At 53.8% G+C, this 24904-nt stretch overlaps 1 protein-coding gene and 1 long non-coding RNA gene across 6 annotated transcripts in view; one reads left to right on the forward strand and one right to left on the reverse strand.

Annotated features, from left to right (window-relative positions):
* The first annotated feature begins 1420 nt into the window (after positions 1–1420).
* Positions 1421–24904, forward strand: part of EPN2 (epsin 2) — an 80100-nt gene continuing 56616 nt past the window's right edge. For all 5 annotated transcript variants that reach the window (XM_045984651.1, XM_045984650.1, XM_045984652.1 and 2 more), the window contains exon 1: positions 1421–1539. The gene's annotated coding sequence lies outside the window, so the exon portion shown is untranslated. The remainder of the gene's footprint in view (positions 1540–24904) is intronic.
* On the reverse strand, positions 16878–18775 carry LOC123929227. The gene is made up of 3 exons (XR_006815902.1): positions 18665–18775; positions 18309–18392; positions 16878–17798 (listed from the first exon to the last, which is right to left on the reverse strand). It is a non-coding gene; the product is annotated as an uncharacterized LOC123929227 (long non-coding RNA).

Raw genomic sequence — 24904 nt, forward strand, 5'->3', positions numbered from 1 at the left:
CTCCTCCCCTCTCTCTCCTTCCCCTCCCTCTCCTTTCTTTCCTCCCCTTCCCTCTGTTTCTCTCTCTCGTCTCCCCTTTCCTTTTGCCCTTATATTTTTCCCTGAGAAAGGAAGTCTAGATCCCAGCTTGGAAGAACAGAAGGGAGGTCTTCATCCTTTGGGCTTCTTCATAGGGAGGAGGAATGGAAAGCTCAGAGAAGCGCAATGACTTGTCTAAGGTCTCTTAGTAAGTGAGGGCGGAATGGGACTCACAGACGCAGCTTCCCTGAGCTTGCCAGAGTGTTGATGTTACCTGTCCGCCAACCCAGCGAGCTCTGAACCACACCCCAGAATCTGCTCTGGGGGTTTCTGCGGACCCCACCCTGTCTGGAGTGGGTTAGTCGCCGCAAGGTCCCAGGAACCCCTCCGAGGTCTGCCTCTTGTCCAGCTTCGTCTTCGACTCCTTTTGAGCCTTGTACAGAGCCTGGTGCCTCATGGGCACCAGATGAACCAGATGGAAGGGGCAGCCGTGTTGCTTTCGTGAGTTTCAGGTCGTGTGAATTCCTCATGGGAGGATGCCGGCGAGCCAAGGGTTCCCCATTTTTAGTGTTAAGGATCCCTCTGGCTGTCTAGCAAAGCCGATTATTCCTTCTCCAATTTTTGAGTGCGTTTGAAGAATGAACACACATACGGAAAAGGGCGCACACCTGAAGTGTACGTCAGTGAATGTTCACAAAGTGAACACCTGTGACAAGGGCACTCGGCTCAGGACACCGAAAGGGACCAGCGCCCCCCGAGCCCCGGCCCCTCCAGGCACCGCCTCCAGAGCGAAGCCGCTGTGGGATAGTGTTTTCAGGTGCGCTGCAAGGTCGGGACCGAGTTCCCGCGCTGCTGGAGGGCCCCGCGCGCCTTAGGGCGGTGATGCCGGAGCAGTGGGGGGGGGGGGGGGGGCTGGGGGCGGTGAGATGCCGGAGCAGTGTGGGGGGCCGGGGGGGGGCGAGATGCCGGAGCAGTGGGGGGGGGGCTGGGGGGGGCGGTGAGATGCCGGAGCAGTGTGGGGGGCCGGGGGGGGGCGAGATGCCGGAGCAGTGTGGGGGGCTGGGGGGGGGCGGTGAGATGCCGGTGCAGTGTGGGGGGCTGGGGGAGCTGTCGGAGTGCGTGGGCTCGGGTATGAATTCGCGAGGGCTTGTGGGCGGCTGGGGGTCCTCGAGGTGCGCGCGTGGAGTTTGGGGGGCGCTTGAGGGATTTGCGCGTGGGTCGAGGGGCGCGGCGCGAGCGTTCTGCCCCCGCGCGGGGTCTTGGGTGTGTGGGGGGAGGTCGCGGGGGCGGGGCCTCGGCGGGGGCGGGGCCTCGGCGGGTGAGGGGCGGGGCCGGCGGGCGCGCGCACGCCGCCGGCGCGCCCCCTCCCGGCCGCCATGTTGGCTGGTGTGTGGGTGTCAAACGGAGCTGGACGCGGCGGCGGCGGCGGCGGCGGCGGCTCCGCAGGCTCCGGTCGCTCCCGCCTCACCAGCGCTACCCGCGGCCGCAGCCGCGCACCCAGGCAGGCTCGGGGGAGCCGAGGTGAGCCGGGGCCCACGAGCCTCGGGGGGCGGGAGCGGGGCCCCGGGGCGCGGACCCTCCCCTCCCAGGGCACCGACTCCTTCACGGCGCCGCTGCGCTCCAGCCAGCCCCCCGGAGCGTGCGCCCAGGTGCCCCAGCTGGGTCCCCTCGTCAGGTGGGACCCCTCTCTTTCCCGCCAGGCCCCGCCCCGCGGGCTGGAGCACGGCCCCCTCCCCATCTGGACCCTCCTCCCGCTTCACGGCCCCCCCCCCCACTTTCCTATCCGGAGCCTGGGGCTCTCCTCTTGCTCCCACCCCAGATCCAGGGTCCTCTCAGGCCCGCGTCCTCTACCTTCCAGCCTGGAACAGCCCCGCCCCACCTCCCCCGGGCACTTTCCTCCCGCCCCCGTGCGCGGCCCAGCCGTCTCCTCCGGGAATCGGGGAGGGGTCCTCTCTGTCCTACGATCCGGTCCCGTCCCCCCTCGCCTTCGGGCTGGAGCGGGGCCCTTTTCCCTCCCCAGGGACCGGGTTCTCCCTCCCCACCCCCGACCCCCACAGCGCAGCGGGGACGGGGGCGGCAGAGCCTGGCTCCGGCTGCCTTTTGTGCCGCGTGGGATGGCAGAGACCCCGCCCGACGGTCCTGTTGGGCTAATCCGGGTGGGTGAATGGGTGCGTGGGGGCCGGCCTCTTCAGGGAGCCCCTTCCTCTCTCTGCGGGTGGGGCGGCTCCGCTGAGCACGGCGCGCAGGGAGAGGCTGGCCCTGGCTGGAGGAGTCCGTGCCGACAGGTTTTTGTTTGCGACCTGAAGTTGGCCCAGTGGCTTTGCGGGGCGGGTTGGGAGGATGGGGGCGGCTTGCTCTCCCCAGAAACCCCAGCAGGGGCCTGTGAAAGTCCGTTCCGCCGCCCAGGGGCACGGCCTGGGGTCCCTTCACTGATTTGTCCGGGGGGTGCATCTGAAACCTGCGCTTTAAGAGAGGATGGGGCTTGAGCGGGTTGGGCTTCAGGTGGGGGAAACTGAGGCCCAGAGATGCAGTGATTTGCCCAAGGTCATGCAGTGATACCGTGTCGCTGCCAGAACTAGAATCTTGGTCTCCGGGGCGCGCTCTCCACACATGTGAGCGTTTTTTTTTAGAGAGATCTTCAGGATAACACCCCCTCCCCCTTTTTATTTTTAACATTCACACAAGATGATGGGCTGGGAAAGATGTGAAGTATGAGTTCTTCCTTTCTGCCTCCAAAAAATGCCCTGTGAAAGAAGAGGTGGAACAGGAGGTAAAAATGATTGAAAAAGGTGAATTTTAATTACCCCCCTCCCAATTACGTAAGATAATGAGGATTTGGCAGAAAACATGTAGGTCTTGTAGCTCTAGATACCAGATGATAGGTGCTGGCAGAATCATGTACTGAACGCGGCACAGCAGTGATTGAATTCGTACTGATAATTAAGTTTTCATCTGTATTTAAATGAACATCAGAAGGGACTACAGGTTTTGGTTTTTTTTTTCTTCTGACTTGTTCTGGTTCCAGTGATTGTATTTGGGATCAGAGATGGTGTCAGAGAAGCCACCAAGATCTGCTCTTTTCTCTATCTGTATTTTTGCTTTTATATTTTTAAAGCTTACTCGTTTCTTTAGTTTTAATATGGGCTTGGTCATGTTACCACTGGGCTTTCTTCTGTAAGCGTTGCATGAGATAATACTGGCCAGGAAAGAGTTAGGTAAAGTGCAAATTATTGTTAACTCATGATTCAGGATTGTATCCCACAGGGCCCTGGACGTGGAGCAAGTTTGGATGGTCCCGTGGGATGTACTGATCTCTCCCCCTTTATGCAAGCTTTTTGCCTCTTTGAACCTTGAGTTTGACAGGTGGGTGGTTTGATGGAGAACTCTGTCCCAGCAAGGTATGTTGTGTCAAACACGGTGGCCCGTGTGCAGAGATGGAACTTGCAAGTGATGATACCCGGCTTGGTGTATGCAGCCGTGAAAATGGCCCATCCCTTGTAAAAAAAAAAAAAAAAAGCCTTTGTAGAAGTATAATTGATGCTTCCTAACATAAGTGTCTTCCCTGGTAAGGTGCGAATTCCTAAGAGCTGGGATTCTGATAAGAGTCCTCCAAAAGTAGATGGAGGGTTTTTAGGACGTTGATTTGTTTTAATGGCTTGATTTGTTTTAATGGCTTCGAGAACATAAAAGTGGGCTTCCCCCCCTCCCGAAGATCGCATTAGGATGAGGGTGATTTCCAGTTCTTTGTGGACTCAAGTGCCGAGAAATTTTCATGCACGGATCTGTCCTTTCATACTCTTGGGAAGCGCATTCAAGTTTTTAAGGCTTTTTGGCAGTAGTTCCTGCTGTCCCCCAGAATCTTCCTATCATATTGACGGATCATGGATGACTGTGGTGTTTGTCATTTCATGGCATGAGTACCTGGGGACCCTGAGCTTTGCAGAAATGAAAGGGCTTGGGGCTCCTGGGTGGCTCAGTGGGTTAAGCCTTTGCCTTTGGCTCAGGTCATGATCTTAGGGTCTTGGGATCCAGCTCCACATCGGGCTCTCTGCTCAGCAGGGAGCCTGCTTCCTCCTCTCTCTCTGCCTGTCTCTCTGCTTACTTGTGACTTTGTCTGTCAAATGGATAAATAAAATCTTAAAAAAAAAAAAAGAAATGAAAGGGCTTGCACTTGGGGCACTTGAGGTTGGGGGAGATGAGGAATTTTCTAGTTCAGACCCTGCCGCCCGTCTGTCTGTCGAACTGTCTTCATCTGTTCCATTTAGATGAGCGTCTTCTGTCTAGCCTTTGCCAGCCGGCTCCACCAGTTCTCTCCAAGCCTCAGCGCCCCCCAGCAGTCTTGGGGGCGAGCACATAATCAGTTGCTCTCTGTATCTGGGGCCCTTGCGGCGCTGTGACATCTTCGAGGCCAGTCTTGCTCTACTTCTCCAGCACCCACCCTGGTCTCTGACACATGGTAGATGCTCAGTAAAAGTCTGAGATGTGAATGAGTGGTCCTGGGCGGGGGCGGAGGAGCCATCTTTTATTGATCCCTACTCCCGGGTTCACGGTTCTCTCCTGCTCTTGCAAAAACCACTACTGTTGGTCTAGCTGTCATATGTCATAAGGGTCTGTCATGTTACGTGACACACGGGTGTCATCGGCCACAGGCACATTATCCCGCTTCTGCAGTTGAGCAGGCTGAGTGAGGCTCAGAAGCTTAAGCCACGTGCTCAAGGTCACAGCTAGTAAGTGATGGGGCCGGGATTCCAACGGGGTTGTTGGGGTCGGAGGTATTCTTATACTTGCTTTCTCATTTGAGAAGCCGAGTCTCACAGAGAAGAGGAAACCTGCCTCAAGGCCTACTGCAAGCTGACGGTGAACTGAGTCCTTGGGACGATGCAGCTAAGAGTGAGGAGGGCGGGAGAGAGCACATTCTGTGTTTGTCAGCTGCACTGTGAAATGACTGTTTACGTCCATCTGTTGAGTGTTTGAAAATTGACACGCTTTCTGATCACTTTGTCAATGGAATTTTCTTTGGTCTGATTGAGCTTGTTCGCGGTGTCTAAGAATAGAAACTTACAAAACAAATAGAATGAAGTAAGTGTCGGCCCTTAAGTGAGTGTATTGAGTGTAACCCATCTATGGACTTTTTGACTAGATCTATTTTCCTGTCATGTGGTTACGTTTTTAATGTCTTGAAATGCAAAGTCGTGTCAGCAGACTTTTTTAACGTAATTTCATTTTGTCTTCACATCAACATAGAACATAGGAAGACAAAAAAGGGCACCCGCACGGCTCAGTCTGTTAAGTGTCCTTTTCTTATCTCAGCTCAGATCTTTAAGGGACCTATTCTTGATCTCAGCGAGATCTTGATATCAGGATTGTGAGTTCAGCCCCCTATTGGGCTCCGCTCTGGCCGTGAAGCCCTCTCTTAGAAAACAACGGCAAAAAACAATCAATCATGTAAGATGGGATTACCCCACCCATCTGCGAGTGGAGATAGAGACCCAGGGAGGTTCAGTAACTTGTGGGGGAACTGGCACGGCTGGGAGTCAAATCGAGGCTGGCTTCCTACCCCACCAGCCCCTCCGTGTTAGGTATGCTCATCTAAATTATAGCATACACTTGTGGTCTTGAAAATCAACACCAAGTCGATGTAGAAGGCTGGGAATGGCGAATGAGAGTTCTTTTTCCTAACCTAGGATCTGTGAAAGCCCTGTGGGTTGAATGTCAAGAGTTTAATGAACCACTTGAACTGATAGACGCCAGATTTAGGATTAGATTAAAAAAAAAAAAAAAAAAAAAAGACCTGCCTCCTTTGAACCAGATCGGCAGCATTGTTAAAATGCTCGGTGTACATGCATTGGATTCTTTCTGGTGACTCATTCCCAGCATCCCCAGGTGCTGGAACCTTTGTGCCTGGGCACGGACAAGCCTTCCTGTCGGTCAAGGCTGCACTTCAAGCGCTCTGGAGAGACAGAACAGGTAACTTCTCTTTCTGTTCAAAGCAGTGCTAGGCAGCGGGTGCACAGAGGGCTGTAAATGAAGGGACCACCCCCCTTCTTTTCATGGCAACCCCACTGGTAAATGGAACAGGGAAAAGCAGGCTCGTCCTGAGGGATGGCTGACAGTCGAAGGCTGATGCATGATGCGGATTTGAAAGCATCTATAATTAATCCCTTCTGAGTGCAGGCTTCAGCCCTCCTCTCACTCCCACCCCTCTTAAGCTAATGTCATCGTGGCGTCACCGTGGCTCAGTAGCCGAGGGCACCGAGTGGTACAGACAATTTGACTACAAAGGCCATGTGAGAAGTAGCTTTGGATTCAGACGTGGGTACAAATTGGCCTCCTGGCTGGGTGGCTTTGAGGGCTCTAATCACTGAGCTGCGTTTTCCTCCTCTCCCAAGTGGGGCTAATAATAACCATCTTGCAGAAGAGACTGGCGTTTCTCAGACTCCAAGCGTGCATTGGAATCACCCAGAAGTCCTGTTAGACACATTGCCGGGCTCCACCCCCAGAGTGTCTGAGTCAGTAGGTCTGGGGTGAAGCCTGAGAAAGTGCATTTTCAGTCAGTTTCCAGGTGCTGCTCACGTTCCTGGCCCCGGACCCAGATCTGGGGACCCTGGCCCGGAGGACTGAATATGAAGGGGGTGCCTGACTGCTGGGACGCTCAAACACAGCGGTGCTTTTCTGCCTCTGAAATATGCCTGAAATGCCCAGAAAATGATGGCGTGACCCTGGAGAAGGGAGTTTCGTTTGTCAAAGAGATGTTTTCACTTTTGTTCTTCTGTGATCAGAACCGGGACTGTGGTCCCAGGCATCATCACTGTGTGAGTTAGTTGGGGTGTGTTCGTTCATGAAGGGGCTGTAAGACGTCAGTGCCCTTCGGAGGGGCAGTAAATCTAGGATTCTGTTAGAAAAGCTAGTTCAGCGTTCCCACACATCAACAAGACGTTTACTGTCAAGGCTTTTTAGAAATGCAGCTGAGAAAGGGCAGGGCACCGGGAGACTCCCACGGGGCCATTAGGGATGGCCACTGGTGTTAATGGAAGTCACTCCTCCTCCCTCCAACGGTTCAGATTGATTAAATATTCTTCGGTGTTTAGAGTTTGGTGGGGGGGATTGTTTTCCACCCATGGTAATTATCAGCTTGTCCATCAAAACCAAACCTGTGTGTGTGAGAGAGAGAGCGAGCCCTGCCAGGGTTTCAATGTCTGCTACGTGTCAGGCCCTGCCTACTCCTCTTATGCACAATATTGAATTGCTGTCACCCTGCAGGGTCCCTAGTTCTCTTTTTGCATATGCAAAAACTAAGGCTCAGAGGGGTTCAGCTGCCTGCCTCAGGCCACACAGTCAGTTAAGTCACCCCAGCTGGCATTCGCTGCCACCTGTGTTAGGTTCAAAACCACATTATTTCCACCCCTCACTCCACAGCCCTGCAGCTGCTCCCACCGCCTCGCTGTACCTGGGAGGTACGCGTTTCACAACAGATGAGCAGACTGTGGCTCGGAGGGGTCAGGCTTGTTCCCGTGCCCCTAGCCAGTCTCCTACCTATCCGTCGGGTCTGGGAGCCTCACGAAGCCGTTTCTATGACAACCCCTCACCTCCCTGTCTGGGGCCACGGAAGTAAATTCAAAGACCTCTGTCTGCCTGGGGGCGTACAGCAGGGACCTGGGAGGACCCCAGCTGGGTTGGCTGGGAGGAAGTCTGTGTGGGCTGGTAAGGGTTTTTGTGTTTGCAAAACTGTGTTAAAATAATTGCCCAAATTGCTCCGAGGAAAGGGCTCATTTCTTTTTCACTCTGTAATCCTAAAGCTTTGCACATTGGCTCTGTAAACATGACCCATGGGGATTAAGGACTAAAAAAAGTCTCCTGGTTAATGCTGCTTGTTAAAACGTGATCAGTTTCCTGCAGAAGAACTCCATAGTCTTAAAAAGTTCTGCAGACAAAGATATAAAGTGTCTCCTTCCTCAGCGGGCAGTTAACATAGGACTTACAGCAGCTGGGTGATTTTCTGGTCTTAACAGTGTATGTGGAGGCTGGGGTGTGATCGCTTTCCCAGGTTTGAAAACGGCCTGCAGCTCCCAAGCCAAGGAATGGCAACCAGCTATGTGTGTCAGTACCTGCCCTGTGCCCTGGGGAGGCCCCGGAGGTTTGGACTCGAATTTGCTGTTGTGTAAACTCTTGGAGGCTGAGGTGAATAAATCGTGAGAGCTAGAAGCTGGGCCGTTCAGAGTCTGCCCCCATCCCCTCCCTCCCCCCAGAAGTCATCGTGGAGGAATAGTGACAGCCTGAAAAGTCCCATTTTTACTTGAGAGCAACCTCTCCGTGAGGGCCTGTTTGATGTCTGTTGCTGTCCTGGGGTACAATGACTGTCCTTTGGGTCCAAACATTTGGGAAACAGAGGACAGGGGGAAGAATCTTGGTGTCGCTTTACGAGAAGCAGTCCAGCTGATGTAGACGTACGGGCACCAAGTCAAGGACAGTTTCATGATATTAGAGCAGAATATTTGAGGTCGGCGTCGGCCTGGAAAATAGGCGGCGTGTGGTCTCTAGTCAAAATGATGGGTGTAAACGAAAGGCCACGTTTCCTGCCACCGACTGAGAAGACAAAGTTAACGTTTGTGAGACAATTAGAAGCTGGTGGTTTGCCAAGCCGTGATTTTGATTCTTTGTCAGGGCATCGAGAATGGAGAAGAATCTGGAAGGGTCAGGGAAGGCGTCAGGGAGAAGGTGGGATTTGAGGTGGACCACAGGGGACAGGGTCCAGGTATAGAAGATAGATGGGAAGGCATTTCAGTTGGAGGGAACAGCAGGGGGCAGAGCTTGGGGTGGGTTGGAGCACCCCACATTCACAGGGGCGGTTCTGCTCGGTGGATGCCCGCTGGGAACAGCGAGGACTAAGGTGGCCCGATGTAGGCTCTGATGAGGCAGCGGCCCCGGGATTCGGTGCTGTTAGCAGTAGGGAGCTCAAGTGTTTGGGGAGGGACCCCGGGGCAGGGCCTGACCGGGCAGGTTGGTGAGACTGGATGGGTCGCAGTTCCAGAGAGAGCACAAGGTGTGTGTCAGCGCGAAGGGAGGTCCTGGAGCCCTGGTCTGTTCTGGGAGAGGTGGGGGCCCTGGAGGCCTTGGTGCTGGCTGGGGAGTGTGGACGGGACAGCCTGCGAGCCCCCAGTTTTCCTCCTTGGCTGCACCTGCAGATCACATGGCCCGGGAAGCTTTTTTAAAATGCCTGTGCCGGGGGCCCACCCCAGGCTGGAGAGGGAGAGCCAGGAGTTTTTTTAGAAGTGCCCCAGATGATTTTCATGGTTTGCGTGGGCTGACAAGATGAACTGTGTGCTCAGGGGAGCCTCTGGGAACGTCAGGGATTAGAAGGTGGGAGAACATTGGAGCCAGAAGCCTGTGCAGCGAGGAGATGTGGGGTGCTGGGCCCTGAGCTACTGTGGAGGAACTGAGGACCGGCTGCAGGAAAGAGGGAGGGGGCGGCAGAGAAGGTGGAATCGTGCCAGGGACAGATGACTCCCCGCGCTGCTGGAGTTTGCCTTTGAGCTGCTTTGCCAGCGGGAGCTGGTGTGTAGCCAAGACTGTAAACCCCGGTGAGGGCAGGAGAAAAGATCGGGCCCCACCTGTTTGCTGATCCTAAAGATAGTTGTGGTTCAGAGTACCCGACTGAGGCGGATGCACTTTATCTGTGGAAGAGCAGAAGGGAGGCTCTACCCGGTGCATCTGATACGTGTCACCGTATCGTAACTCGGATGTTTCCCGAAAAAATGGGTTTGTGCTGCAGTCCATCTTTAGTGTTTATTGAGCACACATGTACTGTGTGCCGCAGGATGGGAACGCATCGGTGAAGAGCTGTGTGTTCCTGACTCGAGCAGCTTGTGTTCTGCAGAGAGCTGCTCCTGATGGGGAGAAAGTAACGGCAGCCCGGGGAGGGAGGGATGCAAAAAGTGGTATCAGGCCCCAAGAGTGAATCTGGGGGTCACAGAAGGCTTGAGGAGATGTTAGGTAGGAAGGAAAAGTGGGAGCTCTGGGGCACACCAGTGAGAGGCCTCCGGGCCAGAGAACTGTGCTGCCGAGGGCCCAAAGGGCAGCTCTAGCCTGGCTGAGCAGGGCGGCTGGGGAGGAGGAAGGGCTGGATATGCGGCAGTTCTGCCGAGTGCTGAGCTGCTGAGTCGGCCGTGGCTTTCGCACAACCTTTCTGTGGTTGAGTGGGCCGTGCTCAGGGTCCTCCACTTTGCCTCTGATCAGAGAAGCTCTGCGCCGCTCTGAACGTGGGAAACTAAAAAGAGCTCCTTTGAAAAGTGTTCCTCTGCTGTTTAAAAAAAACCCAGTGATCTCATTGCTGTCGGTGCTGGGGAGTCACTGAGCCAGAGGGTGTCCTGTGGGTGGCTGGCGGCAGGGCCTGGAGGCTTCCCCAGGGAGCTGCACAGCCCTCCCTTCTCCATGCTTGCAGGAGAAGGCCGAGTTGAGAAGGGTTCTCAGCCCGTCCACCACACTGTAGGCCAGTGTCTCAGGTCCCAGGTGAAGTCTGGGCGTGTGTCTGCGTTGCTTATGGCTATAGCAGGTCTGCTGGGAATGGAGCTCCCGGTGCTTACACTCAAGCAGCTTTTATTTTTTGTTTTTTTTTGGTGAGGAAGCTTCAACGCCCAAATGAGGCTTGAACTCGTGGTCCCGAGAGCAAGAGTTGCATGCTCTACCCACTGAGCCAGCTAGGTGCCCCAGGCAGCTCTGTTTCTCCAGAAATCCCTGGGGAATTTTGTGAGTGGGTTGTGAAGGTAAGGGACCTAGTGGTTAACCCTCGGATGCGTGTCGGAGAGCTCCTGGGCCGGCGCTCTGCAAAGTACCCAGGAGAGGCCTTCAACTCTTCCTTGGAGTAGACTGGACGGAAGTGGTCCATGGGCCCCATTCAGCCCACAGATGTGTGTTGTTGGGGCTGTACTGTCCTTTTTTTTAAAAAAGAAAGTTGGTTGTTGTATTAGTTTCCCATGGCTGCTGTAACAAATGGTCACAAATGCAGTGGCTTAAAATGGTCGTCCTGCAAGTTAGACTTCCAACACAGGCCTCAGGGGGGTAAAATCATGGTGTAGCCTGGACCGTGTTCCTTCTCGGAGGCTTTAGGAGAAGATCTGTTTCCTTGCCTATTCCGGCTTCTACAGGGTGTCCGCCTTCCTTGATTCATGGCCCCTTTCGTCTTCAAAGCCAGCAGTAGCTGCTCCTGTCCTCATACCTGACACTCGGACACTGACATCTGCCTCCCCCTTCCGCTTTTAAGGACCCTTTGCCGTTACATGGGGCCACTGGATAATCCGGGCTCCTGTCCCTGTTTTGAGGTCGGCTGATTAGAAACCTTAATCCCGTCAGCTATCTTAATTCCTCTTTGCTGTGTAACTGGGATTAGGATGGGGACATCTTTGGGAGGCCATTATTCTGCCTACCAGAGTGGCCAACATGAAAATCAGGAGATCTCGCATAGCGATCCAGACTTGGAGCTTCACTGACAAATCAGAACACTTGGCAGCCAGGGGCCTGCTCTGTTGCCTGGCAACAGTGGCTCAGCGCCAATGTCGGCACCATCTCTGGATGGGGTTTCGTGTGCCCGTTCTCCACAGCCCCCACCCCTCCCATGATGCCTCCTCATTTCCCTTCGTTCCCCGGGCCCTGCTCTGGAGACCAGAGCGTCTTGGGTTCAGGGTGGTAGATCTCGCCAGCCTCCCTGTTCGATGCCTTCCTCCTTGCCCTCCCTGCTTTAGACGTTCACCTCGTACCCTCCTCTGCCTGGCACACAGCCACCCCTCCTCTCCATGCCCCCCTCTCTGTGACCCAGGGCTCTACATTCCAGAGCATCTCTGATGCTATTTTCGGTGGTATTGTTTGTACCATAACCCCTTGTCTCCTGTCTTCTCCTTTTCTGGCACCCAACACTCGTACATTCTGGTGCCTTCCATCTGATGTCTTGCCCTGGCGTTTGTGAACAAGTCTTTATGATGCACCTTTGGAAGAGGATCCATCAGAAGTCAGGATCAGACGACATTTACTCGGGCACCTACCACAGGCCACGCACTTTCCTAGATACTGGGAAGACAACTGGGAGGGAGCGATACCTGCCTGGCCTCCCACCCCTCATCTAGTTCTGGAAGACGAAGGAGAAGGAGGAGAAGCAAGTGGATAGGCAAGGGAAATTTTAGCCTCCTGTTGTAGCATCCTGAGATGAGATGAGAGCCTGGCCCCATCCTGCTTCCTCAGCGCTGGGAGGTGAGCTCCGTCTGCAGTGGTGGGGTTCCGTAGCTCTGTTAAAGGCATTCTAGTGAAAGATTTCCCCGTTTCTGACCCTAGCTGGTAGCTGAATTCGGTCGGGGCAGGTATCTTGGAGGTCTAGATAATGTATCGGTTTGCAGGGGGAAGGACTAGGTCAGATGAGTCCATGTGTTGTTGCCTGGCAGTGTGAACTGGGGCTCTGGTTCTTTACCGGGGAGCCCTGTATGTGGCCTCTTGTGGATGGGCCTGCCCTGGTGACCCTAAACTGTAAGGCACAGGGGGAGGGCCCCAGGTAGATCAGAACTTGACAGCTTTGGGGCATCGAGTTCTTTTTACCTCTGCAGAATACGAAAGATTCGGGAATTGCTTGAAGACAAAGCACAACTTACCAGTATGGAGAATTTCAATCACATAAGTATAGAATATTTGAGTGCGCTCATCTAGGATCCTGCCCCCTGCCCCCTCTTCGATTATTTTCAAAGCAAATCCCAGACTTACATCACGGATAAGTGCCTCGATAGACATCGTAAGCAGATACGGGCTCTTTGGAAACTTGTTTTTAAGAGAAGACTGATCACCTGCCATCCTAATTTTGATTTTTGAATGCTCTGGGATTGAAGCTGACTTTCTGCACATGTGGGATAATGATCCATTTTTTAAAAAAGATTTTATTTATTTATTTGGCAGAGAGAAACGCAGCAAGAGAAGGAACACAAGCAGGGGGAATGTCAGAGGGAGAAGCAGGCTTCCCACTGAGCAGGGTGCCCGATGCGGGGCTCGATCCTAGGACCCCAGGATCATGACATGAGCCAAAGGCAGCCACTTAACAATTGAGCCACCCAGGCGCCCCAGTGATGCATCTTTATACGAAATCTTAATGTGGGTTGAGTTTGTTAGCACTTCTATTAGGGCAAAACAATGATTTAAAAAAAAAATTTATTTATCTATTTGAGAGAGCAAGGGAGTGGGCACGCGCAGCACAGGGATGGGGCAGAGGAAGAGGGAGAGAGAATTCTAAGCAGACTCCGTGCTGAGCATGGAGCCCAACACGGGGCTCGATCCCACAACCCTGAGAACATGACCTGAGCTGAAATCAAGGGTTGGACGCTTAACCGACTCAGCCACCCAAGCGCCCCAGAACAGTGGGAATTTCCCCATTTTAATTTTTTTATTGTAAAATACATGTTACCCAAAATTTACCCTGGTAGCCATTTCAAAGCGTTAAGAATTCAAGGGCATTCGTATATTTACGCTGTTGGGCAGTCATTACCACAGCATCGTTCGCTCACAGACTTTTTTCATCACCCCGGAAGGAAACCCGTACCCATTAAGCAGTTGCTCCTGATCCTCCCATCTCCCAGCCCCTGCAAAGGACTGATCTGCTTTCTGTCCATAGGATTTGCCTGCTCTGGGCGTTTCACGTGCGTGGCGTCCTCCGTACGTGACCGTCTGTGTCTGGTTTCTGTCACTTAGCGGTGTTTTCCGGGTTCAGCCCTGGGGTCACGCGTGTCATTCCTTTTTATGGCTGTATAGTATTCCACTGTGTAGCTCGACCGCAGTGCATCTGCTCGTCCGCTGATGGACACTGGGGTTGTTTCCGCCTTTGGTGATTGTGAGTAGTCACTGCTCTAACTTGTCAGCGCTCACTTTGAAACGTGGCGATGCAGTGCACGGACCAAAACAAAACGTCACGAATAAGGGGGTAGGAGGGCGGTTACTTCTTGAATCCCTTGATTTTAACACATTTACAGAGAACTTCTTCCCGAGGTATATCATACGTAACAGCAAAGTATACTATGTGTAAGGGACTCGGAGGCCTCCGTTATTTTTTGGTTTTGGTGGCCGTGAGGCCTGCTTACCGGGCTGCCAGTCTTTGGGGGACCCTGCTCTGAGAGCTGAGAGACCCCAGCAGTGGGTCTGAGGGTGGGCAGTGGCCTTTCTCTGCATTGGCACCGAGGGAAATGCGTGACTCTTTCCGCTGCTGCATTATGGGGACAGTCTCAGTGTTCTTGGTGTTTTCATGAGTCACTTCCTTTATTTCTCTGCTTCAGTAAACAGTGTCTGTGCCCTTCTGTTGTCATGACAGGGCGCTGGAGTTCAGGGGAACAGCCTAGGTACGTTGTGGTCAGGAAGACAAAGTGAAGTTGGTAGCCTATTGTATGTGTGGACCTTGATTTCAGGTAGGCTTTTATTTCTAGCACGGAGTTCGAGGGCAGCCCAGGATTAGCCCATTGCTGAGTGGTGGGCACCCTTCGCAAAGGCTGCCCTGGGGGTGAGAAGTGGCATACGCTCTCGTTGCATCATGGTTTGTGTCCTTCGGAGGGGACCAGGGAGGCGTTCATCTCCGGTCCCAGGGCAAGGAAGAACTTCGGTGAATCTGCTTTATTTCTTGCTTATGGACAGTGAACCCTCTTTGCTTTGGCCGGCAGGAAGGTCAGCTCAAAGTCAGTCCATGCTAGCTCCCGTGTGGCCTGTACTTTGGGTTCTAACCCAGCCCCCCACCGCTTTCCTCATTGCCTGGATTTCTTTGTTGAGGTGCTTTTCATTGTCCTCTGGGTTTCTCTAAGCCACTGGTTTTCTGCTTGGCTCCTGTGCTTTGTTGGAATGGCCTGGGGAGCTGCTTTTTTTTTTTAATGCCAGTGTTCGTGCCCCACCACCTCCTGTTTTAATTGTTCTGGGAGGGGGCCTGAGCCCCAAGTATGTTTCCAGAGCTCCCCAGAGATTCACATGTGTGGGTTGGGAACCTGCTACTTGAGGCCATTTCACATTTGTTTAGCAAACAAGGCGGGAGTAAATAGACAAGGAAGGAATCTGGGAGGACAGCCTTCCCCAGAGTAGGGTGGTTTAAGCTCAGAGATGCTGAGTAAAGAGGATTATGTGGTGTCCAGTGGTTTTCCTGCCAGTGAAACCAGTGGGAAAGCTCCGAGGGACTTCTCTCTGGGGCCCGAACCACAGAGGCCTTCACTCCTGGACCAGGGTCGGGGAGGAGCCATGGGGATTTGACTCTGAAGATCTCAGGCCTGCCTAGGGGGAGTACGGCTTTGTAACCAGCTCTTTTGGGTCATTCAGGACCCACATCCCATGCTTGGGACCTAGTTCGTGCTGAATTTTGGTTGTGTTTCAGCCTGCTCTACCAAAATAGACTGTAATACAACATTTCCAAGCTGATTTTCTTTTTTATCCTGAGCCTCGGAGAATGTTTTAATGGTCATCGAAGAAAATTTGGAAGCAGGAAGGACCGGACTCGAACTTGACTGTGGCCTTGTCACTGCAGTTGCTGTTAGTAGCTAGGTTTGTTTTGTCTAAGTCGTTGGTTTGTTTAGTACCCAGGGGTCTTGACAGACTGCGACCTTCGCCAGGATGGTGCAGAGCTTTCCCTTGAACGACCACGTGGGAAGAGGTCAGTACTTCCTGTGGTTTGTCCCCTCCTCCGTTGCTGGGGGCAGCGGGGTCTGCAGCTCCCAGCGGTGCCAGGAGGCCGAGAGGGAACTCTGCTTTGCGGGCTGGGGAGGCCGATGAACCAGGTGGCTGTGGGTGAGGGCGGGCGGCGCTGTTGTGCTGGTGCTCAGATGGGGAAGCAAGGAGGGGAAGCGGTCAGTGGGGAGGATGACTTCAGAGCTAGACGGGGGAACCAAGGACCTGTAGCACTGCGTGTGTTTCCGAGACTTCTAGAGAGGCACACCGGCCTTTCTGGGCCTCAGTTTCCCCATCTCTGATGTACATTAGAGAGTAGACTAAGCCATACCTAATCTGATGCCCAAATGTTGTCTTCTGTTCTTAGGTAAGAGGGTGGTCAAGCTGTCAGCACGTTGGTTTGCCGAACGTGGCTTTTCCTTTGGTGACGCTGAGCCCATGATATGTTGCTGAGGTGGGCGTCAGCCTGTTCCTCCCACGGTTGATTGCTGCTCTCTTCAGAGGTCCGCAGAAGAGACAGGGCGCCTGCGTGGCTCAAATGGTTAAGCATCTGCCTTCGGCTCAGGTCATGATCCCAGAGTCCTGGGGTCGAGCCCCGCGTCGGCTCCCTGCTCGGCAGAGAGCCTGCTTCTCGCTCTCAAAACTCCCCCAGGTTGTGTTCCCCCTCTCGCCGTTTCTGTCTCTGTCAAATAAATAAATAAAACTTAAAAAAAGAAGAAGAAGAAGAAGAAGCCCCCAGAAGAGGCCACAGGCCAGTTTCTTAGGAAATGTGTTTGCCTGAGGTTCACCAGCTCACTCTGATCCAGTCCAGAGAGCCGGTCTAGGTTGTGGTCCGCTCGCTCACTTCAGAGAGACCCATGACCTGTCCATAACGGTCATTTTCTTCTGGGACCCTCAGCATTGGCGTCCCACGGGGACCCCAGAGGGGTTCCACGAGCAGGTCTGCCGCACTGGGGGAGGGCCCCTGATTTCCCTGCCCGCCACTGCGGCGCACGCCTGCCGCGTTTCTGAGCCTGCCCCGTTGAAAGAGGTCAGCTCTCCTACAAGGCTGCCTGTCCCGGGAGGAGGGCAGGCCCTTGCTCTGTGCTGCGTCCGGCTGGGGGCCTGGTGGCGGGGGTGGCTTAGGACAGACTCGCCGCTTTGAGGTTTGCGTCTGGGTGCTGCGTCACACTACTGACTGGGGAATATTTAAGAAATCTTTTTGGTAGAAACTTAAAAGCTATTATTAAGGTCTTTGTTTTTGTTCTTTTCAAATTGGAAGAAGGAAATCCATTTAAGATTTGGAAAGGGGAAATGTTGTCTTCTTTAAGAGAAAAAACTCATTTTGTAACCCACTGGCTTCCGAACTGAGGTCTCAGAAATGAGATTTCTAAAAAAAGTGCCCTGTGAGGCTCATGGAAATATCATTTAAATCAGTCAGCCTCAGGTCGTGCTCCTTCCGGGAGGTCGTGTGGAAACACGGTTTTGCTGCTGCTTTTGTTGAAGATGAGAGAGCGCGCTGCCTCCTTCATTGGCATCTTGTGAGCACTGAGTCACTTCAGAGAGAAATTTCCAGACCAATGAGTATCACCCCTTCGAGGGCCAAAGCCTGTCCTCACTTGCAGCTTTTGTTTTCAGCTTCCCCCCCACCCTTAGTTCTGCAGGGACCGAGAGAGAAAGAGAGAGAGAGAGAGAGAGAGAGGCGCAGGGAGGAGGGCTGCCTGCCGGGGAGCTTGCACTCTCTGGTGGGTCCGGAGGGCGGGATGCCCCTTGCCCTGGAGGGCCTGGAGGAAGAATCCCTTCTGGCCTCACCGCTCTCCTCTCTCCGTTTGCTGTGCTGGGGATCGAGCCACTTGTTTTGCTGGGAGTGTGCTCTGCCTGCCGCTCGCCCACCTTGACCGCCCCCTTGCCCAGTCCACACCTGGTCTGTACCCTTTGGGCTTCCACCGTAAGCTGTCAGCTGTGTTTCCTGCTCCCCGTGGGCTGTGTCATGTGCAGTCTTGGCAGACGGGGCTTGTGTCATATCGACCCGCATGCCCCAACACTCTGCTGCTGCCTGGCTGGTCCCCGGTGCTGGGGACACTCTCGCTGCTCAAGTTGGGGGGGCTCACGGCTTCTTCTTCTTCCCTCCCTTCCCTTCGCCCCTGCTGATCAGAGAGAGACCTGTTCGGGGCGTGGGGTGGAATGGAGGTGAGGGGTAGGAGGGGGGAGTGGGGACGGGAGGGTGGGGATGGGGGCGCACAGGTCTCTGCGCAGTGCAGGGGAGAGTGCAGGTTGGAAAGGGGTGTGGACAGTTGGGAAAGACCACCACAGGCCATTTGCAGCCTCCCAGGTGTGAAACCTGCAGAGCCTGGCAGAGACCGTGGCGGGGCTGCTGCTGGTGCCTGCCCTTGAGCTTTCCCGGGGTGGTGGGGGCTCTCACAGGTGGGCCAGCAGTAGGACAGAGGGCCTGGGTGACGCTTCCTCCTGTCCTGCTGAGGCCACCGGCATCTGGGACCTACTGGCCAAGGGCTTTGATATTGTTTTAATGAGGATAGGGCTTACATTTTTTTTTTATGTTTCTTTTTCTTTTTATGTTCTTTAGAATAGGCCACACATTGACATGGGTCTAAAATAAAAAGATACAAAAGTATACTTGGAGAGATCTTGTCCTTTACCTCTGATGTCATCTGCCTTGTTCCCCACCTCTCTTCTCCTTAGTAGATAACCCCTTTCAGTTAGTGGATATCCTTCTAGTGTTTCTGTACACAAATAAGACAAACACAGACTTACAGATTTGTATCCTCCCTTCTCCCTTTCTGTCCCCGCACCTGGCCTCTACACCTGGTGCTTTGACGGGACCACTGTAGCCTGGAGACTTTTCTACGTCAGTACTTGGAGAGTCGTCATTCTCTTTGAGCTATGTAGTATTCCCTTTTCTCGGAGGAACAAGAGTCATTTCCCTTGTTTTACTTTGTTTTCTGTCCCTTCCCCTCTGCAGCGGCATTCACACGCCTGCACCCAGTCACCTTACCCGCGTCCTTTTGGGCACCTGTAGGTCTGTAGGTGGACCTGAGGGTCGGGTCCCTGGGACATCGCTGGGGCGGGCGCGGGTAAACACGTCTGTGGTTCGATTGATTTTGCCCGCTTGCCCTGTGCAGGGCTGGCTGCCTTTGTACTGCGTCAGCAACTGGGAGTGCCCGTTTCCGCACAGCCCCGCCAAGAGAACGTATAGTCAGATGTTTGGATTTTTGCCAACCTGACGGGTGTCCAGAGTATCTCCATTTGGTTTATTTTTGTGTTTGTTTGTTTGTTTGTTTTTGCTTGCTGCTTGGAGTTCATTTTCCACTTGGTGGAAGGCGCACGGTTACAGGGTGTCGGAAGGCTTAACGGTGGCTTGGATAGTAGGAGTGGGGTCCTCTCAACTTCCTTTTTGGTGTTTTGCTATTTTGATATACAAGAACCCAACTGCTTCTGCTCAATGTAGTTTTAATTTACATTTTTCTGAAGTGTTTAAAGACCTTTTCTATTTTTGCGTGGACAGTCCTTTTCCCATCTTGAGATGGGGTATTGTTTGTTTATTTCTTAATTTCTGTGAGCTCTTTAGGTTTTCGGAAGATGAGTTTGTTGTGTTGTGAGTTGTAAAAATTTCGCAGGCTAGGAATTAATTTCAATCTCGCCAGACTTTTTCAAGTACTTCCTTCCCACCCCATCTCCTGTGTTTAAGGATTCAGACTGTGGCCTTGGGACAGAGTCTGGTCTCTGTTGGGACAGAACCACGACCCTGGCTTCCTTCCATGATTTTAAGTTAACTGACCACAGACACATTTTCAACACGAACAACAATAGTGTAGAAGCATTGAAGTCTTCATGGGGCTGGGCCACTCGATGCTGGGAAAACAAGCAGCCCCTCACGTGTCTGTGGCCTGACTTGTCCTCCTGCTGCGTGTCCGGCGCGTGTGGTCATCATAGTCGTTCGCGGGCCCAGGCTGATGGAAGCACCGTGTCTGCTTTTCTGTTACTGGTTAACGGCTTTGATACACGACTTAGATACCATGCAGTAAAGTTCACTTGTTTGAAATGTACGGTTCAGTAGTTTCTCGTGTGTTCAGAGTTGTACAGCCATCCGGCACAGTTGTATTTTACAACATTTCATCACTCCCCGAAACACCTCATATCCATTAAGCAGTCATCCCCTCCCCCCTCTTCCGTCAGCCTCTGGTCTCCTTCCTGTCTGTGTGGGTGGGCCGGTTCTGGACATCTCGTGTAAATGGGATCATACACTGTGTGACCTTTCGTGGCTGTCTCCTCTTCAGCGTATTTTCAAAGTTCCTCGTGTTGTGGCATGTGTCTGTACTCCATTCCTTTTTAAGGCTGCACGGCCGTCCCTTTTATGGCCGCACCGCACCGTCTTCGTGCGCCCACCTGCCCACGGACCAAGCTCTTTCCGCCTGGCTGCTGTGAGCACTGGCACACCGGTCTGCGTGTGCACGCCGTCCGCCTTCCCGCGGCTAGATGAGGAGGTCCACCTTCAAGGCCTCCACCATCACCACCATTTGAGAAGGGAGTTCAGGGAATCACACGCTGGCTTTTAAAGTGTTGGACAGAAAAACGCCACATGTCACTTCTCACACAATTTATTGGCCGGTGCCGTGACTGACCTCAGAGGGGGTGGAGAAACGCAGAGGGACCTGACCTGGAAATACTTGGTGAGTGGAACTCATTAGTACGGCAAAGAGCAAGGGGCTTTTGTGGGACCCAGGAGAGCGATTCCCCAGGTCAGGGGACAGGTCAGGCCAGGAAGGGTTCATCAGTCAGGCGGGAGCTCCAGGGTAGAAATTACCTGGAACGAAATGGGTCAGCTTTGAAAGCTGGTCCGTAAGACCTCAGATCCTCCAAGGAGCAGCTTGGGAGGGAGTGTGTGATGACGGTAAGGGACAGGAGAAAGGCAGCCTCACCCGAGTAACCTTAAACGGGCCCAGGTTAAGGACTGGGCTCGTCCCGGGTTTCCACAGGGCGTGTTGTGGCTCTGGTAGGGGCACAGACGTCCCCCCAGCTCCTGCTCTGTGTTACTCACTTCTCGTTTCTCACCTGTAAAATGCCTCCCCTGCAGAATTTGGGCAAATGGTCAGCACAGAGTATGTTAGAACCACAGCCAAGGGGCGCCTGGGTGGCTCCGTGGGTTAAAGCCTCTGCCTTCCGCTCAGGTCATGATCTCAGGGTCCTGGGATCGAGCCCCGCATCGGGCTCTCGGCTCAGTGGCCGTCCCCAAGCCATCCCCAGGCCTCTGGTTCACGTTTTCCTTGTGAGGCATAAACGTGCTGAAGAACTGCCCTGTTCTCACGACTGCTTATCCCCAGGGTGGCCGGAGGAGGAGGAGGCTGGGGTACTGACGTGGCCGGTGAGGATTCCGAGGCAAGTAAACAGTTCTTCCTCAGCCTCTGGCGCAACAGATTTCTCAGCTGGCGTGTTTTCTGGGCCTGGGAGAAACTGGGCAGATTTGTGTACGCGCTCAGGCCTCTGGGCTGGAAGCGCCCCTTTTATTATTTTTCTAAACAAATTAGGACAATGGTGGTGTAAACATTGTTTGAACAAAAGCGTTTGGCTAATGGAGATAAAACCAAAAGGAAAATAACAACTTTAATTTCTTTTTGGCTTTTGTGTTTTGACATTTGGCAGCATACTTTAATCTTTTAAGAATTAGGGGAAAAAAAGACATGGTTTGCAGACTGCTGTTTGTTTCTGCTTGTTCAGTTTAGTGTGAAATTGACTCAAAATCCACCCCCCCTCCCCCCCGCATCAGCTCGGTCCTGCTTTACTCTTCTTCTGAGTTGGCGATGGGGTGGCCAGGGGCCACGGGCCTGCTAATGATGTGGGCAAGCTTGGAAACCAGTAGAAGCCAAAGCTTTCACCAGTTCTTACAACCTGTTCTGTCCACTGTCTCACGGTGTCTTGCGGGGTGCCATTCCCATTTTCCAGAGAAAACAGATTCAGTGACGGGGCCAGACAGTGGTGGGGAGAGCGGCCATCATTCCACTCTGCCCAGCCGTCATTCCTGAACTACAGCATCGACAGGTCATGTTTTATATTCCGTCAGAGCATTTGGAGGTTTGGTGGGTGGGGGGAGATACGGAGCGGAGCACAGGATGTGGGGCGGGGGGGGGGGCATGTGAGCAGGTGGGGCTGGACTCGGTGCCCTGTGGAGCCATTCATTCCTGTGGCAGATGTGTGCCAGGCGCCGTGCCAGGCCCTGTGAGGCGGGCAGCAGTGTGGAGACAGTCGGGGCCTCTGTCCCCCAAGGGCTGCAGTCAGAGGTCGTGGGAGGAAGGAGGGAGGAAGGAGGGAGAGCCGGAAGCCGCGGCGGGTGGCAGGTGGCGGACCCTCCAGCAGAGGATCCCTGGTGCGAAGGGGAATTTGGGTGATGGGTCCAGTTTTGCCCTGAGACCGGGGAGGAGGTAGCATATGCCGCAGAGCCGTGGGGCGGGAAGTTCCGTGGGGCCTCCTTCCTCTCTCTCGCGAGGGTGTCTGAGCTGCTGGTTGGCGTCACTGGGAGGAGGCCAGGCTCCCCCAGTCACCCGCTGCTGTTCACGGCACCCAGACGCATGCTCCTGGCCACATCCTCTGAATGCTCCTCTGTCCCTGCTGATCGGCCGCACTCCCAGAAGCTCTCCCCTCTCCTGCTCTGGGGGTTCTCCTGTGTCTCCTGCCCCTCCCCCCCCCCGCCATTGTCGGACTTCGCCCAGAGACTGCCAGCTTTCTGAGTTCCCTCCCAGTCCGCGATCTACCCTGTTCTTCCCAGGTGCTCTCACACGCCCCTCCCAGAGGGACGTGCGGACCCCAGTACCCCTCCCCAGCTGTAGGTGCCCGCTGCCATGGCTGCCACTCGGCCTTTTTCATGCCTGTTTTGCCAGAACGTTCAGCTGCGTTTGGTTGTTTGAAATGAAACCACCGGTTCTGGCTCCTTCCTTCTCCTGAAACTTGTAAGCCCTTCCCACCTCTATCTTCTGTGCAGGGAGCCTCTGGCCTCCTGGCTACTTCCACCCAACGGTTGGACCCCGCACTGACTTGTGGCCGTCAGGGCTTGAGTCTCCTGCTCTGTGTTTATGTCCGAGGTCTCCTGCCCTTTTGCTGCCCTGCTGCACCCATATTCAGGCCCCAGGTCCCCTCATCGCCTCCCTTGGGGTCGGCATAAGTTGTCTTCCATCCATAGCAGCCTCCCTTTTCCCCACCCTGGCCTTCTCACCCTGCGCTGCTTGGTCAGGATTCCAGAAATGCTCTTCCAACAGCGCCATTCCTCTGCTCCCAAGCAAAACAAAAGCCAGTTTCCGTAGCTTCGCTCCAGCAGTATTTCCTAAAATAATTTTAAGTGGTGCGCACTTGAACGTTACTCATTTTCGCAGTTGTCTTAGAAATGCCGTAGTACTGTGGCAGTTGAGAAAGTTCATCGTGGACTGACTGTGCGAACCAGCAGGTCCACTCCCCAGTGTATGCCTAGGAGAGCTGAACACGGATGTCCGTGCAAACACGGATGCAGATGTTCATAGCAACACTAGTCATGATAGCCGGAAAAGGGGGGAAACAACCCAGACGTCCTCCAACACGGCAGATCAAAGTGTGTCCGTACAGGGGAAAATTACTCAGCCAGGAAAAGGAATGAAGTACTGATATGGAATGCAACACAGATGAACTTGAGAAAACGTTTGGTGGGAGAACACGACGCAGAAGCCAGAGGTGGGATGATATCCACTCATCTGTAATGTCTGGGGTGGGCAGATCTCTAGAGACAGAACGTCTTCGAGGCCAGGGGAAGGGGCATGGATAGTGTCTGCTCATGGATACAGGGTTCCTTCTAGGGGTGATGGCCGTGTGCTGGAATTAGCGGGGACGGTAGTTCCGCGCTGTGCCTGTGCCCGACTGTGGGTGTGAGCTGACCCTCGAAGATGGTGCGTGTTATGTGCCCGACGCGGTCCCTCAAAACGAAATACGAAGGCCCCCCTCCAAAATGCCATCGCCGTGATCCCTGATCTCGTTATATGTTGTTCAAGTGGGTATTTGAATTTAAAAGTAAGTGGATTAAAAAAATTTTTTTTTAATGATTTGTATGTATTTGTTAGAGGGAAATAGAGAGTACAAGCAAGGGGAGTGGCAGACAGAGGGAGAAGCGGGCTCCCCACTGAGCAAGGAGCCCGATGTGGGACTCGATCCCAGGATCCTGGGATCGTGACCCGAGCCAGAGCTTAACCGACTGAGCCACCCAGCGTGTCAAAAGGAAATGGACTTAAAGAAAAATAGTAAACAGACAATAGTGCCACGGATAGTAGGAATTCAGGGAGACAGTTCCTAAGACAGTGCCTGGCACACGGTGCGTGCTGTGTGTTAGCCACTGTTGTTACTGTTACGGGGATATGGCAACCTCTTGGAAGTGAATAAGTCCAGATTCCGTCGTGTGCCCTGCGGCCTCCACCAGCCTGCCTGCCCCCTGCGGACTCCGCACTCCACGTACCCCCCAGTGTCTCTGTGCTCTGCCTACATGGCCTTTCCCCCCCATGCACAGGCTCGTGCCTCTCATTCTTCAGCCCCACTGCCTCAGATGCAGCCGGTCCTGATCTCGCTGGAGCACCCAGCTTGTAACCTGCCTTTGCTGTCCCCTAGCCCAGACCGGAAAGCACGCCTTGTGCTTCCCTAACAGCAGCTGCACCCCCCCCCCCCGGGCCTGTGGGCTTCCCTAACAACAGCTCCCCCACCCCCGGGCCTGTGGGCGTTGTTCCTTACACACTGAGTGTGCAAAGAGTGCTTGTTCAGCCATTAATAGATCTGCCCTGTAATGATAAAATGATGTTATAAATTAGGGCAGCAAAAATATTTTTAAGATATGCAGAGAGATTTGCACACCCTGTAAATGGGCTGAGCCATTCCTTCAGCTCTCAGGAACGTACCAGGGAACAGCTCTGCATGTGTGTCCCAGGAGACAGAGGCACAGACCAGACTTCAGACGTATCCGTGGTGGCAGAAATTTGGAAAGAGTTTAGATGCCCATGGACGGGACAGTGCGTGGGTCAGTTGTTAAATACGAACACGAAATGGGAAGACTGCAGCCCGCTATATGGAGGAGCAATGTGGATGAGTCTTAGAAACCCAGCATTGAGTGACCGATGCACGCTGCGGAAGACTTACGTTATTTGTGGGGTTTTTTAAAGATTTTATTTATTTATTTGAGAGAGAGAGAGAGGGATCACAAGTAGGCAGAGAGGCAGGCAGAGAGAGAGGGGAAAGC

Source organism: Meles meles, chromosome 18, assembly GCF_922984935.1.
Source record: "Meles meles chromosome 18, mMelMel3.1 paternal haplotype, whole genome shotgun sequence".
Classification (NCBI taxonomy): domain Eukaryota; kingdom Metazoa; phylum Chordata; class Mammalia; order Carnivora; family Mustelidae; genus Meles; species Meles meles.